General features: G+C 38.0%; 1 long non-coding RNA gene and 2 pseudogenes across 5 annotated transcripts; 1 reads left to right on the forward strand and 2 right to left on the reverse strand.

Annotated features, from left to right (window-relative positions):
* Positions 1-770: 770 nt before the first annotated feature.
* On the forward strand, positions 771-4,736 carry LOC110747562 (uncharacterized; annotated as a pseudogene). Its single transcript, XR_015833740.1, has 5 exons — positions 771-1,346; positions 1,804-3,219; positions 3,309-3,636; positions 4,234-4,286; positions 4,374-4,736. The product of XR_015833740.1 is annotated as an uncharacterized LOC110747562 (transcript).
* Positions 4,737-4,915: 179 nt separating this feature from the next.
* LOC110755061 (putative disease resistance RPP13-like protein 1 pseudogene) lies at positions 4,916-9,905 on the reverse strand (annotated as a pseudogene). Of its 3 annotated transcripts, none has more exons than XR_015833737.1 (2): positions 5,347-9,905; positions 4,916-5,166 (listed from the first exon to the last, which is right to left on the reverse strand). The product of XR_015833737.1 is annotated as a putative disease resistance RPP13-like protein 1 pseudogene, transcript variant X1 (transcript). The 3 variants fall into 3 exon arrangements; XR_015833739.1 differs by having other exon boundaries at positions 4,916-5,177; XR_015833738.1 differs by having other exon boundaries at positions 5,342-9,905.
* A 1,753-nt stretch (positions 9,906-11,658) lies between these two features.
* Positions 11,659-16,223, reverse strand: LOC148296491 (uncharacterized). Its single transcript, XR_015833659.1, has 3 exons — positions 16,074-16,223; positions 12,059-12,174; positions 11,659-11,851 (listed from the first exon to the last, which is right to left on the reverse strand). It is a non-coding gene; the product is annotated as an uncharacterized LOC148296491 (long non-coding RNA).

Consider the following 16,223-nt stretch of genomic DNA (forward strand, 5'->3'; position numbering starts at 1 on the left):
AATAAATATATAAGACATTTTTCACATGTTTTCATATTTTTCATTCTTTTCCATAATCTATATATATAAAGCAAAAGACAGAGAATTGTAAAGCATTCAAAATATCAGAAAATGTCCTTGGTTAATGCAAACATTAAGAATTGAAATTATTAATTAAATGAGGATACTACGGTAAATTCACACTTTTTCATATTAAAAAAATTGAAATTAAAAGAAAAATCAGATAATGAATCCTATTTTTATGGAGCACAACTACCCATTATCTTTTTTAATTTTAAAAAAAAATTATTTATTTTTTTAAAAAAAGTAGTAAATAAGACTTTTCAAATTGCCACTTAGGTCAACAAACTTCAATTTAACGAGTTTTATTTGCTACTACGGTTAACATAATATAGTGTACAAATTGTAATAATTGACTTCAAAATGAAGAACATTATTAGGATTTCTTTCAATTCCAGTTTTATTTTTATCCAGCTTGCCCCACTTTTCATGTAACTTTCATCCCTCTTCTGACCTGACACTCACATAAAGTGTGAGCAATTTGTTCTGTGAAACTTTATGCTTCCACGGATCTCCCTTCAAAGTCTGGACATCCGGATTGTTCTTGAAAACCTGTTCACTTGAAAAGGGAAGAAATCCTAGGGCAGTGTTTCCTAATCGTCAGATTAATCTAACGGCTAGAGATACAAAACTGTACAAATAAAAAAAAAATTAAATAAAAACCGCAGTGATTAACTGTACATAGAAAATATGAACAGGCGTCAGTGGTGGAGCATAGAAAATTGCTTCCACCAAATCCAATAAACATGCCTTTTTATTCATCTCTCTCTCTCTCTCTCTCTCTCTCTCTCACTCGCTCGCTCTGTATATCAGTTTACCTCTCCGGGTAATTTTTTTAATCTGCAAAAAGAGCTCTCCATCTTTTTGTTCTTCTCCTTTGGCATTTTCCCATTTCCCCAAAGCAACCAGAGGTTAGACAGAGAGTCTGAGAAATTAAGAGGTGCTCTGAGTCAGTTGAAAATTACCCAGAAAAAAGAGTGAGGTAAAAACCACATTTACTTTGTAAAAGCTTTCTTCTTTATCTAGCTTATTTTTTCTTCTAGGTACTTGTTGTAGAAAAACGAAGGGAAGAGACAAAGGGTGTGAATAGTTTAGTGATGCCGCCAAAAAATTCTCGAATGGCTGATGCCTGTAGGGCAATGAAGCCTTTTGGCATTTCCGAAGGTCAGACAAAAGCAGCGGTCAAAGAGCTTCTGAAAGTCTATGCAAACAGCTGGGAGTTTATTATTGATGAAAATTACAGACTTTTGCTGGACTTTGTTCTGGACCACAAGCCAGAGGAAAAGGTATTTGTTTTTTACCTTCTTTTTTTCTGCTTCAAATTTTAATAAGATTTTGCTTTTTAATTTTTTATTAATTAATTTAATGTTTTGTTTATGCAATGCTTTTCAAGATTTTGTTTTTATTTATTTTTCATCTATTATATATGTCATGGAAGAGAAATATTGGAATATCTATTTAAATAGTTTTTTTATTTTGTTATACTTACTGGGCATCCTTCTTTTCCCTTTAAAATGGAAAAGGAGCTTTTATACATGAATCAAAGGTGAGCATTTCTTGCTGTATTATGTATAATAATATTCTCTATGCCCTATATTCCTGTTTACTATTATTACAAATTATGGGTGGGATATTTGTTCTATGTCTTGGAGCTCTCATCAACCATGCAGAGAGCATAATGGTTTTTTTATATGATAAAACTGAAGTTTAAGTGTTTTAGCATTTCATATATTTTCGTGCCAGGGAGTGAGATCGAAGAAAAAAGAAGCTCCATCTTATGATAAAACTAAAGTTGTTGAACTTCCAACCAAGAGATATTGCACAAGGCAACAGAGGCAACAGAAAAAACAGGCATTGTCTCCTTTGGAACACTCCACATCTTGCCTTGAAAAGTCTCCATTAAAAAGGGCACGTCAGAGTAATGAGGATAATCTGTTTTCTGATTCGGAAGAATCTGAAGACTCTCAACCACTAGTAAGAAGAAGATGCCGAAGACACCAGGAAAGAGAGATTTTGGACTCTGGGAATAACTTCGATCCTCTGCGTAATTGCAACACACAACTGGAAGAAAGTCTCAATCTGATAGATGAAGATAGTTCTTCAGATTTTGATGAAGACGGCTTGAAGTTGTTGGAAGTGGAATTGTTGAATACGGACAACAAAGATAACGTTTTTGATTTGCCACAGTTTGTATCTGCATCATATACTCCGAAGGGAGACCTGGAAATGTCTATGATTTGCCACTCTTCTCCACAGTCTGATTTCTGTCCTTTACATTTTGATGAAGCTCTAGAAATGGTGGAAGAGACACACATAAAATCATGTAGGGTTGAAGAATGCTTTGTGGAAACAGGAACTGATTCCACCTTTTATGAAAGTACTGCACAAGATGTTCTTGCCAGTAAATATGATCATCTAAGTTTTCAAAGTGAATTAATTTTATGTAAAAATCTTATCAAGGTTATACCCCATATACCCAAACATATAGCTTTTGGTTGTTATGATGGTCTTCAATGCTTAATTGGTTTTGCAAGAAAGGATATTGAGAACATCTTTGGTGAAACCGCAAAGAGATTAAAGGTGATCCAAGGCCGTAGATCTTCAAAATTATGCAAGGTGGAGGCTGATCATAACTATCATTCTTCACATGGAGTCATTAAATCCTGTGTTTATATTGATGACATAACTAGAGGTGAAGAAAGAATGAAAGTTTCCTTGGTGGATGGAAGAAATGCTGAAGATCTGCCAATCTATTTTTACATCCCCAATAATTTAGTTTATAAGAACGCCTATGTGAAATTTTCACTTGCTCGTATATCGCATGCGGGTTGCTGTTCACATTGTTTTGGGGATTGTTTGACATCACCAGTACCTTGCGTCTGTGCGGCTGAAACTGGAGGTCTCTTTGCATACACTCCGGGAGGATTGTTCAAGGTGAAGTTTCTGGAAGAATGTATATCCTTGAAGCGGGAACCTAAACAAGACCACTACTTGTATTGTAGAAACTGCCCACTTCAAGGGTCTAAGAATGAGAAGAGTTCTGTGCCATGCAAAGGCCATTCGTTACGGAAATTTATAAAGGAATGCTGGTCTAAATGCAGGTGTAACAAGAAATGCAGAAACCGGATTGTTCAGCAAGGCATCATTGTGAAGTTGCAGGTTAGTTTGTCCTCTGTGAATTTCAAGGCCCTAGGAACCAGATGGGTATAAATTCTAAAGGCGTCTAAGTGGTTTAATCTATGTTGCAGGTGTTTTTGACACACGAAGGGAAAGGGTGGGGTCTTCGAACTGGAGGACTTGCCACCAGGGGCTTTTGTTTGTGAGTATGTTGGAGAGATATTAACCAACACAGAACTACATGAGCGAAATGTGCAAAGTGCTGGTAACAAGATACACGCTACCAAGTAATACTAGATGCAGGCTGGGGTTCAAAGGATGTCTTGAAAGATGAAGAGGCCCCTTGCTTGGATGCTACAGTTTATGGAAATGTTGCAAGATTTATCAATCACAGGCGTAAATTCCATACTCTTAAAAGTTAATGTAATTGGCCGCTAGCTTTGCATCTGCATTAGACATGTAAATTCAACTTTAACCGTTAAGCTATTTTCACTTGCAATAAACTTAATGAACAGTTATTACACGACCAGTAACGAGCATCATTTAAAGTAAGGGATGAAACAATTTTAGTTTTCTGCTATCATTAAGATAATTCTGCATCTTCTAGGTTTATATGTACTTACCCTATAATGCAAGAAGTAATTATAGCCTAATGTAGGTTGTGTGTGCATTTATATACATTTGTATCTTAACATCTAGGAAGGAAATGTCTTGCACTTTGTTGCTCAGGTTTATTGAACATTTCTAACTGTTATTAGCATGCTCTGTTGATAGGTTACACCATTTATCTACTCCTCAACCAAAGAAATTTTCAGATTGCATAAATTCTAGGTTTAGCATTCCTTCGTATAGAAGTATTTTCTTGTCAGTGGTCTAATTATTGACTGCATCTCTTTACCTTCTCTACCCAAAATAACCAATTTGGTTTCATGACACCCCCTCTAACATCTTATGGGTGAACATGATCATTTCGCCACTCTGTCTATCAAAACTCCCCAATTTCTTTGTTCATTATTTAAGGTTAATCTTAGATTGCATGCATATATGAAAGTTAAGTTATTGCCCTTTTCACCACACGGAATGTCACTGCTATGGAGGAGCTGACTTGGGTAAGAGGGGGGTTTCACGAGTATATGACATGTTATTAATGTGTGTTTGGCATTATCATCTAACTTCAAATGCCTATGGTGTTTCAGAACTACGGCATCAACTTTCAGGACCGCGATCGTGATGGTGGCCATCCCATGAACCCCTTCCATTGTCTCTGTGGAAGCACATTCTGTCACGATCGTAGTGATATGAAGCGTGATGTGCGCTTACTCACTTATGTCCGACGGCGATGTAGAGTGTAGCTTCAAGCATGATACCCTTTATGTTTCTAACATAGGTAGAATGCTTTTTTTATTTTATTAAATTAGTAATTTTGAAATCGGTTCTGCTGTGCTGTCTAATTGGTAAAATCACTCAAGCAGAATCTCAAATTTTTGTAAACATAAATTTGTCATTCCTAATCTCAATGGATTTGGTTTATTGTAATACTAGTTTTTTTAAAAGGCAGCAGGAAGTTTTTAATTTTTTTGGTCAAAAATCGCAAAACTCAGGTCCGTGGTCGACATGGCTTAAACGTGATCTCAAAACATATCAGATACCGTTTTTGTGATGGTTTGGTCCGTTATTATGCAATTAGATCCATGTGGTTTGGACCTGTATTTCTTTTATAAGAAACAAAACAGGGGAAAGAAAAAAGAGACTGGGGAAACACATTTGAATTATGAAATAGTACCAAAACAATGTTGTGCATTCGATGCCTTTATCTCAAAGGAGACTTGAGATATTCCAAGTAAATCTTTTCGGTTTCTCCTCCTTTGTGACACTTGTTTTGTAGAAAAACCACCCGAAGAGCTATGTACAATGATAAACCCTCCTCTGGAAATCACACGTAAAGAAATGTTGCAAAATGAAAAGCACCCCAAGAGAAGGTATGCCGTCCTGCAAAACCACTGCACCCTAATCAGAAATAATGTAAATAAAACCAGAATTTACTCACCAAAATATTATTACAAATCAGATTGAGTTTTTGTGTAAAGCACAAATTAGAAAATAGCATCAGACCACTAAACCGCACTGACAATGCAATTAACAAACAGCAGTCATGATCAATTACCTCACCTGAGTTTCATTTGAGAGTTGACCATTGAGAGTGAAATATGGAATAGCTCATATTATATGATCACTTCGTTGCCTATCTCGATGCATGGAATGTGAGAAATCTTGGCCCAATCTTGTCCCGTCTTATTCTTATACCTTTTCTCCAGGGCAGAACAGCAGTAGATACTTAGCCTTTGAAGAGATGGCGGCAAACCCTCTTCTGGCAGGCATTGGAGACTGTCACACTGTCTAATATGTAGATTTTTAAGAGAAGTGAGGTGTTGAAGTTCCTCTCCTGGCAGGAATTCCAGACTTGGACACGATGTAATTTCTAGCACTTGAAGAGAAGTGAGGTGTTGAAGTTCCTCTCCTGGCAGGAATTCCAGACTTGGACACGATGTAATTTCTAGCACTTGAAGAGAAGTGAGGTGTTCAAGACCCTTCCCGTCCAAAGATTTCAGAGTTGATAGAGAAGAGATGGAGAGACTGCGAAGAGTGGTAGGGAGCAGCTGTTCCTTGAGCAACGTCTCCAAGACATGGTCACTTCCAACGATAACAAATGATTCAAGGGAGACAAGTGCTTGCAAACCCCAGTTACAGTACTCCCCCGTTGATGAAGATGAAGCCCTCAGTCTCTCACAATTCGTAATGATAAACTCTCGGAGGTTGGGAGGCAAACCCCCATCTTCTGCAAATGACTCTAGATTCGAAACATTTCCTATCGACAATGATCGAAGGGCTGTGAGGGTGTGAATGCGTTTGGGGAATGACTTCAATTTCTCGCATCCATGGACTGAAAAGGAACTCAGGGGAAAACACAAATTATTGAGATGGCTGAGATTCTCATCAATGGAAAGGGATTCCAGATTCTCACATTCCCCAATGTAAAGGCTCGTCAATTTGGGAAAAATGCCCAACGGTAAGAACCTCATTGAATCACAGCTATTCCGTATGTACAAATAGTCAAGCGATGTCAATTTGGCCAACATCTCATCGGCTAGGAATTCTAATTCCCTACAACGGTATATAGAAAGTGATCTCAACGTAGTGGGCAGGCCATCTTTAGGGAACGACGACAGCGTTGGACAATTCCAAAGTCTCAAAGTTCGAAGACGATTGCAGTTGGGCAAGCACTGTAGGTCAACAACATTTCTAATGTAAAGTTGGGACAGGAACTTTGTCTCTAATAATGATAACAGACCTGCCAAAGCTTCTATACGCAATTCTTTAAGAGATTTGTAGTTAAGACTAATGGTAGTTGTGGAAGTGGGCTTTACATCATGTAAAACTAGACACCCCCACACCCAAAGCTTCTTCAAGCAAGGCAGCTCATGAGGCAAGCTTCCTCTCAGCTTCGGACATTTGGTTAGAATCAGCTCCTGGAGACAAGGAAAGTCTAGACCATATTCACCTCCACTTCCACTTGGTACCCATTCCTCCCACTCTTCCATCCCACTAAACTCCAGCCTCTCCAGACATTGAAATGGCTGAATCAAAGAACCTCCATTTCTGCCATAGAATTCCACGCCAATCGTCTTCAAAGACTTCATTCTTTTTATACAGAGCTCTTTGAGACCTGGTAGCCGCCCAACTGGTGGCAACGACCAACAATATCTACAATCACTGAGATGCATGACTTGTATGTTAGAGAAAGAAGAGTCTCCTAACCAATTCGGGAAATTGGTTCCACCATAGAATCTGATGGTTAGTTTCTTCAAATTCACGCAAGGCTGGAGCTTGTCAAGTACATCTTTCTCTTTTTGGGAATCATCAGCATCCTCTGCACCCCATGAAAACTCTAACTCCTTGAGATCTTTCTTATGCTTTATATTGGCTTGCAGTGCATCCCTCGCATCAACTACATTTTGTAGCTTCAAAATTGAAAGTTTTCCACCAAGCTGTGGCAACTCCCTCAATTCTCCTATGCTTGACCCAGTAGATTTTCCCACAACAAAAGCAGTCAATGTTCTCAAACTTTTCAGTCTACCCATTTGCACCGGCATCTCTTCAATTTTAGTTCCCCTAACATCAAGATGATGCAAATTAATCAACTCCCTCATGCCTGCAGGCAATTTAGTAAGAGACCCACAATATGCCAACGTTAATTTCTGTAAATTAATCAATTTTATGATGTCTGCAGGCAATTCAAGGAGAGATGAACAATTTGACAATAGTAATGTTTGTAAGTTGTAGAGTTTGCAAAGTGCCCCAGGTAACCTTTCAATTGCGGTATGGGAAAGATCCAAGTAGCGCAAGTGAATGAGGTTTCCAATATAATCAGGTAACTCGGTGACATTTTTGTAAAGTGACAATGATACGACCCGTAAGCATCTTAGTGATGGCAACAAATCTTTCATAACTTTTCTACTTATGTAGTTATCAGGAAAAGAATATCGATTTAAAGAGAGAGGTAAGAAGGTCCGCATACACTTAGCACCATTTAATGGCTTAAATTTTGTAGCAACATCAAAATCTCCCCTAGCATATGACAAATGGCGAACCCTTTCTATTTCATGTGATTCTTTCCCTTCCAACCTGGAACAAAATCCCTTAGACATAAACACAGCCAAGTCATTGATGAGATCATGCATAGTGAAACTTGATTTCCCCAACTTTTGAAACAATGATCGGGATAAGAGTTCATTAAAATATTCCTTAGCCACCTCTTCCATTCTTCCCACATTCTCAGCTTGGGGAATTAAACCTTCTCCCATCCAAAGAAAAACCACATCTTTTATCTTGAATTCATAGTCCTTTGGAAAAATTGAACAATAAACAAAGCATCGTTTTAACGTTGCAGGAAGATAATGGTAACTCAATCCCAGAGCAGGAAGAATATTACTTTTTTGGTAAGGTAAGTCCCAAATGCTACTGTTTAATACTTTGTTCCATTCTTCGGAGTCTTTCTTGCAACGTAACACACCACCAAGTGTTTGTGCAACTAACGGCAACCCATTGCATTTGCGTGCAATTTGCTTCCCGATTTCTTCCAAGTTTGGATGTGCACTATAGTTTTCATTTCCAAATGCATGTTTTGCAAGTAGCAACCAGCAGTCCTCATTTGACAGGGGTTCCAAGTATTGAATAGGAACATTTTGCATGACAGATGCTACATTTGTGTTCCGTGTTGTTATGATGACTTTACTTCCCCTTGCTCCTGAAGTAAAAGGAGTTTGGAGCAACTTCCAATCAGTATAATCTTCATTCCATAGGTCATCCAATACAAATAAAAATTTCTTTCCCCTCAGTTGTTCTCTTAGTTCAACTTGAAGCAAATTCAGATCTGTTGTAGTACAAGGCTTTGAAGTGACTGACTCAAGAAGAGTTTTAGTTATCCTAATAGCATCATAATCTTCTGAAACACAAGCCCAAGCTTGAAATGTAAAATGACTTTTCACCTTATCGTCATTGTAAAGCATTCGGGCAAGGGTTGTCTTACCAACCCCGCCCATTCCAACAATGGTGAGGACAGACACATCATCCTTGCTTGCATCATCAGATAGCAACACCTTTGAGAACTTTTCTATGACTTCATCTCTACCATGGAAACAAGGTTCATGAACCAAGGAAGTTGTTGGAGTTCTTTGTGAAACCTGCCTCCCAGCACCTTCTCTAAGACCCAGAATACTTTTCTGTTGTACAAAGCTTTCTAATCTTTGTAACAACTCTTGTATCTTAACATTCATACTTTGATAAAAATGATTATGAGAAGAAGAGAGGAAGTTCCACACCTTGTTGGTTAATTTGTCGATTTGATCTTCGCCTTCCAGCTTGCGTCGCAAGGCTTCAGTGTCGATCTCATCCAGTAAGTCCTCCGCATCAAAGACAGCATGTTTGAGCTCGTCAAGCCACTTTCTCACAGCAGGGTTTACCATTTGCTTCTCCTCTGCATCATCGAGCACTACATTCAAGGTCAACAATGTGGTGTTCAGTTTCATGAGGAGTGGTTTGTCAAGTTTCTTGGGCCGAAATAAGTCGACGAACTCGGCTGAAGTAATTCTGTCGCACAACACCTGGACGGAAGCAGAGATAAGAGCCTCTCCGATCAAAGCCATCTTTTCTCTTCTCTGCAGACTGCAAGGGATTTGGGTGAAGTAAAATATTCCAAGATTTGCAAGTAGCTTGGCTAGCACAACTTGGAAATACAGGTTTGTAAGGAAGTAGGAAGCTTTTCGAGATTGTAAATAACATGAACTTGTAATACTTTTGAAAACTTTTCTTTTTCAAAGTTGGTGGGATGCAATAATGGTAATAGCTTTTGAGAAATTGTCGGTGGACTTCTTCAAATTATGACCCACACGGGAAAAAAATGGTACAAGATGTTGGAAACTTTTTTTTCTTTTCTTTTTGGTGGGACAAACAAAGCTGATAAGATCGTATGTGAAGTATCCAAGTAGCGCAAGTGAACGAGGTTTCCAATATAATCAAATAGCTGAGTGACATTTATGATAACGTGACAATGATACCACCTGTAAACATCTTAGTGATGGCAACAAATCTTGTAGAACTTTTTTACTTACATATAGTACTCTGTCGTTATAGTAATATTGATTTAAAGAGATAGGTAGGGAGAACGGAAGAAAATAAGAAGAAAAAAAAAGTTGATAGCATCTTGCACCATTTTGGCTATTGTACTCAATATTATTGCATATCCAACTTTGCTTCCACGATGTGAGTGCACAGAAAAGGTTTCAAAAGTATTGCGAAGATACAGGTTCGTAAGGAAGTATGAAAGCCTTTTGAGATTGTAAATAACATGAACTGGTAATTAATTAGCCTGTAAGCTTTGAAAACTCTCTCACTTTGCAGGACCACTGTTTTTAGTGGGACCACTTTTGAAACCTTCTGTGGCCACAGTTGATGCAATAATATTGCCTACACTGGCCAAAATGGTGCAAGATGCTATCAACTTTTTTTTTCTTTTTCTTTTTTTTTTTGGTCGGACAAAGATGCTATCAACCATCACCGGCAATTTTGAATATTAGCAGAATTGGAAAATGACTTTTTAAAAAATATTAGCTAGTGGGGATGAGCAAATCAAGAAAAAAAAAAAAGGGATGAGCAAAGGGGAGGGCAGAGAGACGGCAGGGAAGAAAACAAGACAGAGATGATTGAAGGGAGTCCAAGAGAACGGGAAAGAGATGATTGAAGAAACTGAAAGGTTGAAAAGAGAAAGACAGCTCGAAAATGATCGCCTTAGAAAGATAGAGGAAGAAAGAGAAAGAGAACGGGAAAGAGAAAAGGATAGGATGGCTGTTGACAGAGCAACACTTGAAGCTCGTGAATGGGCATATGGGGAAGTTCGTGAGAGGGCAGAAAGGGCTGCTGTGGAGAGAGCAACAGCTGAAGCTCGACAAAGAGCAATGGCAGAGGCTCGTGAAAGATTAGAGAAGGCATGCACAGAGGCCAGGGAGAAGTCAATAGCAGGGAAGGCAGTTATGGAGGCCAGGCTTAAGGCAGAGCAGCTATGGAGGCTATGGCTTAAATATTATTTTGTTTATTATCTCTGTTGTGTTGCATGTCGTCCACTTGGAGAAAGGAATGAATAATGGCTAAAGTCAGCTTTTGTCAAAAGGAAGGGAACAAAAGCCACGTGAAGCAAGCTGCATATTAATTGCAAGAGGGCTGCTTTTGAGGCAAGAGAACGAGTGCAAAGATCTGTTTCTGATAAGTTTATGCTGGTATGTGATTTGTAATGCTCCAGTGGTTATTTCATGCAGTGCAAATCTTTCTTTGAGCTTCTCTTCAGTTTCCATTGAAGAAGATTGAATCATTTATGTTTTATTTTGTGGTGTATTAATTATTATGTATGAGTTATTTATTTTATTTTATGGAATTATGTGACATTGAAATATTGAGAATTAATTATTATTTTAAAAATTTTCGCCGTGTCGCCGTGTCCTATTTTTTTGAGATTTTCCATGTCGCCGTGTCGCGTTCCCGTGTCCCCGTACCCGTGTCCGTGCAACACAGGGGAGGGGAGGAAGATGCTCTCAACTTTCTTTTTGGTCGGACAAAGATGCTCTCAACTATCACAATGCAAATTCTATGAAAGTCCTTAGAGTTTTGACCTCATTTTATTTTAACCCTTACAATTTGGAGTTGATTTAGTTTCAACATCCCCAAGAAAATATATACAAGGCAAGACACCTGGTACTATGAATTAGTGCATTATGAAATTGAAGCACCATTTGGATTTCATATACAAAATATATGCAAAGCAAGGCTCATTGCATGTAGGCATTCACAACTAGCATGTACATACAAAGCATCCAGACCAAGGCTACAACTAAACTAGATGTGGTCCAAGGAATAGAATACCTAACTACAACTAAACTAAATTTCTTCAAGGAACACTGGCATCGTACACCGATGGCCATAGGCCAATAGAGCTTCACTTCTCTATCGCTAGCGCCTTTTATACAGAGATAGTCTAGATTCGATTATTCATTTTGGAGGTTGGCAAGGTAACTTCAAAGCAGATGAATAAGTCTTCTTTACAGACTTCATATCAGAATGAAGCTCTCTGTGTTCAACATAGAATCAGGATACAATCAGCAATAATAACTTTATTTGAGGACCAAATATATCTTATTTAAATACGGAAAAAAAAGATTTCTCCCAAAAAGTTCATTATAGAATTGACGAGCAGTTAGCATACAGAAGAAATACATAAGAATGAAATTATGTAAATGCTAAATTGGTAAATTGCCAAGTCTCCTGGTATGCTTACATTTGTCATAGCTGCCCACGGATGTAAGCCATTGATCTCAACATGGAACCTAGTGTATCTCTGGACACTTGAAACTTGACCTCCGTTTCTCCAGAAGTTGTCTTTGTATCTTGAAGCTGAGAAACCACAATAATGTAGATACATTGAACACAAATGATGACAAATTTAAGTATAAAATAATAATAATTTCATACAAAATTGGATTACTTCAGAATAATAATGAATGATGAATACAAAGGATTCCTATGTTTGCATTTGCAGAGCCATGCATTTCTTGCTGTGTTTCCAAGCATCCTTAGTTTACTCCCAAAATTTCTAGACAGCAGCATTCCAATCTGAACAAATAGCATGAAACACCCAATCCCCGAACTCAGAGGAAACTGAAGCCCACAAGAATGCCCAAAAGTGAACTCTGTCCCACAAATGGTCTGTATAGTCCTCCTTGCATCTTCAAAAATCCTTCTACTCCTCTCCATCCATACCACCCACAACATTGTCAATGCAGCACAGCTTCCTATCTCCATACCTCTTTTACTCCCTCAAAAACAGCTCATGAATGGGGTGGCGCCCCACCATTCATGTGCTTCTCTATTCATTAAAAACTATTATGCTTTGAGGATGGAAAAAAGCTACAAGTTATATGGGACTTTGGTCCAAAGACAATCTTTGGGGTGGTTTGGATGGAAAGGAATACAAGGATGTTTTAGGATATTGTCAGATGTTAACTGAGAAGCTGCAGTTTCTTCTTTGGTTTTTCTATTTTTTTGGGCTGGTTGTGTTGCTATTTGTGGTTGTCTATTAGTATGTTTTTGTCTTATTTTGACCTCTGGTTCATTGTACTTCTATTTAAACCTTTCCATTACACATTTCTTCAGTTTCGTTTATTAAAGAAACCAAAATGATTTCGACAGATATCTAAATTGTCTTCGAGGACTTAGAAAGTTTATAGTAGATGTGCCTTGTCTCCTTATGATAATAATTAAAGAGTTTACAACAGACTTAGTTTGATCACATTGTACTTCCAGCATGAAATAGAAATTCCAGTCTAATAATAAAGGGAAAACATTTGCCACGTTCCTTTGTTAAAGAATGGTATGTATGAGCATGCAATTTTAGTCATTGACTACAAATTACCTAACGCCCAGTGCAACAGACTGTAAGCATTGCTGATTCATCAAAACATCATCATTCAACTACAGCAGGACAGAAGGCATTTTAAAAGTGAACAAATGAAAAGAGTAAGAATAGCAGTAATACTATTACTACTAATGGAAATTGTTATAGTAAATATTGTTTTGATGAGTTGCACCTGCTACCTCTAAGGAACATCTGCACCTCGCCCCTCATTGGAAACAGAACTTAATGCCCATCATTAATAACTTAATAAGCATACTGCAATCCCAGAGTAATAGGAAACACTACTCTCAGTATGTTGTTCACGGACCCAGAAAACACCCCAAGCTTAGTATTTCTGTTCGGTTCATTTTTACACATGATTTTTCATGTTATTCACCTATTATTTTGAGTTAGTTCTTGACATTTTATAGCTTTTTACTTCCCTTTTGTGTTTTCTTATATTTTACCTTGGTTGGAATGAAAATGAGCTAAAAGTGCATTATTGGTTATAAACTTTGTTTTTGTTCATTTTCGTAGGTCAACTTCTTGGCCTGGGATCAACATGCTCTGGTGCTCGGATGAGGTCATGATCTTCATGAAACTTGTTCCAATGGATGTTAACTACAACATATCCAAATTTGAGCTCCATTGGACAAGTTTAGCCTATCCAACTGATCCTATATGTTACAGCAGCTCTGGAATTCCGATTTTGGCCAGCTTTCACCTCCTTTGTGTCATCTTAATTTCTTGTTACCATAACTCTTGGTAACAAGGAATTACCTTTGTAAAAGAGATATTTTCTGAAGCATTTGGCATCTTTGTGAAGTCAAGGCTTCATCATGACAAAGGGGACAAGGCTTAAGGCTTTAACAAAAGTAATTGTTTTATATTAAAAGATATTTTGGAAAAGCTGGAAAGGAGGAGAGAGGAGTGCAAAGAGCATCAGCCATTGCAATCAGAATCAATTCCATAATTTTGCAGAGATTTTGGAGCTGGAGATGAAGCTTGGAGCTAGGGAGCTCAAGGAGGAAGACAAGGGCAACAAAGCAAGAAGTGGAAGAGATTTCCACCATTGAAGACTTTGAGCTCCCATGTTCACAAAATCTGTAACTTCTTTCTAGTTATATTTCGAATTTGTATTTGGAATAAGTATGAGCAACTAAACTCCATAGCTAGGGCTTAGGTTGAAGCCCTAAACATGATTACCTTATTGTTTTGATGCTTGAGTGTATGAATTTCTGGATATTGTTGATGAATTCCAATTCACCAAATTAATCTATCCTTGATGTATGTTCTTCTTTGATTGATCACCTTTGAAAGCATGCTTCTTGAGGTTGTTGGGATTATGTGTATCTTCATGTTATCCTAAGCAATAAATGGATGAAGTAAGAATCATCCATGTGAATTGGTTTCTTGAATACCTAATGTAAACACCATGCTATTAGGGTTCTTGTGATGTTCATATTCTCTTTGAACTTAATGGGTTTTTCTTGTAATTGAATCAAAGTACTAAGCACACCTAGATTCGATTATAGGGAAGGCACAAGTATTGTAGCACTCGTACTGCACTTTACGTACATTAGAGAGAATCAATGCGTCTTGAGCCACTCGTACTGGTCTTGATTGCGAACATCTTCAACAACACGTTTAGAGTTCATCACTTGAGTATCCATGAACATTGGTAGAATTGTTTAGGGTGGATTCCGAAACCCTAGTGTTTGTTACATTTTAATTTCACATTGTGATAATTCATCTCTGCCATTCTCATTTAAATTCAAAGTCCATTTACTTTTATGCAATAGAAATAGGTCACTTGAACCAAACCAAACCCCCCCCCCCCCCCAATGTGTGTGTGAGTTGTGTGTTTGTTACGTTGTGTGTCTTGTTTACTGAATTCTGTTTATTTTCGTAACTGTTTTGGACGTTTGGTCCGCGCTGTGTTCTTTGTGTTTCTGTGCTGAATCCAACCGTATAAAGAACGTGAATTTTGGACAAACGGTTAGAAAGTTATAGGCAAAACACTGGACAAAGGTCGAAACTGGAAAAACAGAGAAACGAATCTGCCCAAACACGACCGGTCGTTACTGTTCAGGCGACCGGTCGCAAATGAATCTGTCCAAAAACGACCGGTCGTCACTGTTCACGACCGGTCGTCACTGTTCATTTTCACTGTTCACTGGTGATAAAAGGGTGATAGAAAGTGCTGTTTCCGTTTTTCTTTGGTTTCTTGTGTTGTTTCATTTCTTTTACATTTCTTTACTCATTTTTAGTTTCCAATTTGCATTTGTGCATTTGTGGTGTGTTAAATTAGTGTTCTTTACGTACTCAAATTAGAACTTATAGGAAGCCGACAAGTTCTTCGTGGGATCGACCCCGTACTTACATAATCTATACTTCAATAGATTCGTGTACTTGCGGGTATTTTTAATTGGTTGTTTGCACATTAATTTGTGTCCTTTTAGGAATGCAACAATTTCCTTCCTCAATACCCTCTTGGTATAGCTTTTCACACTCTAAAGTCCACTTATTTCCCCAACATTTTCCCAACAGGAAATCCATATATCCTTACCTCCAGGCTCCAGCCCAGATAATTCCTGCAGCTTACTTTGTTGAACTTAACCCATAATCTCTTTTGAAAGATACTCAATAGTGCACTTTACCCCCATAACCTTTAAACAGGCCTATTAATCCAGAAATCTTCAGTTATAAACTCACTCAACCACCTATACTGACTATACTGACTATAGATAGCTCAATTCAAATTCCTGTCACAAGTCTAACTGTGATGCCAATCCAATTGCAAAAATTACGGTGAAACCCAAGAAATTTCATTGTAAATACCTTAACACAAGGGGAAAAACTGTGATACGAAAGAGGTTGAAACCTTGGGTTTGCATACCTTCAAATTGATGACAGCAACTCTGTTGGCTGGTGCAGAGAGCTGCTGACTGATATAGGCCATCGATCTTAACATAGGCTCAAGTGTAACTCTTGTTAGCCTAAATTGTACCTCTGTCTCGCCTGCAGGGTTCTTGCCATAATCTTGGAG

This window comes from Prunus avium, chromosome 2 (genome assembly GCF_965620075.1).
Source record: "Prunus avium chromosome 2, drPruAviu1.hap1.1, whole genome shotgun sequence".
Taxonomy (NCBI): Eukaryota; Viridiplantae; Streptophyta; class Magnoliopsida; order Rosales; family Rosaceae; genus Prunus; species Prunus avium.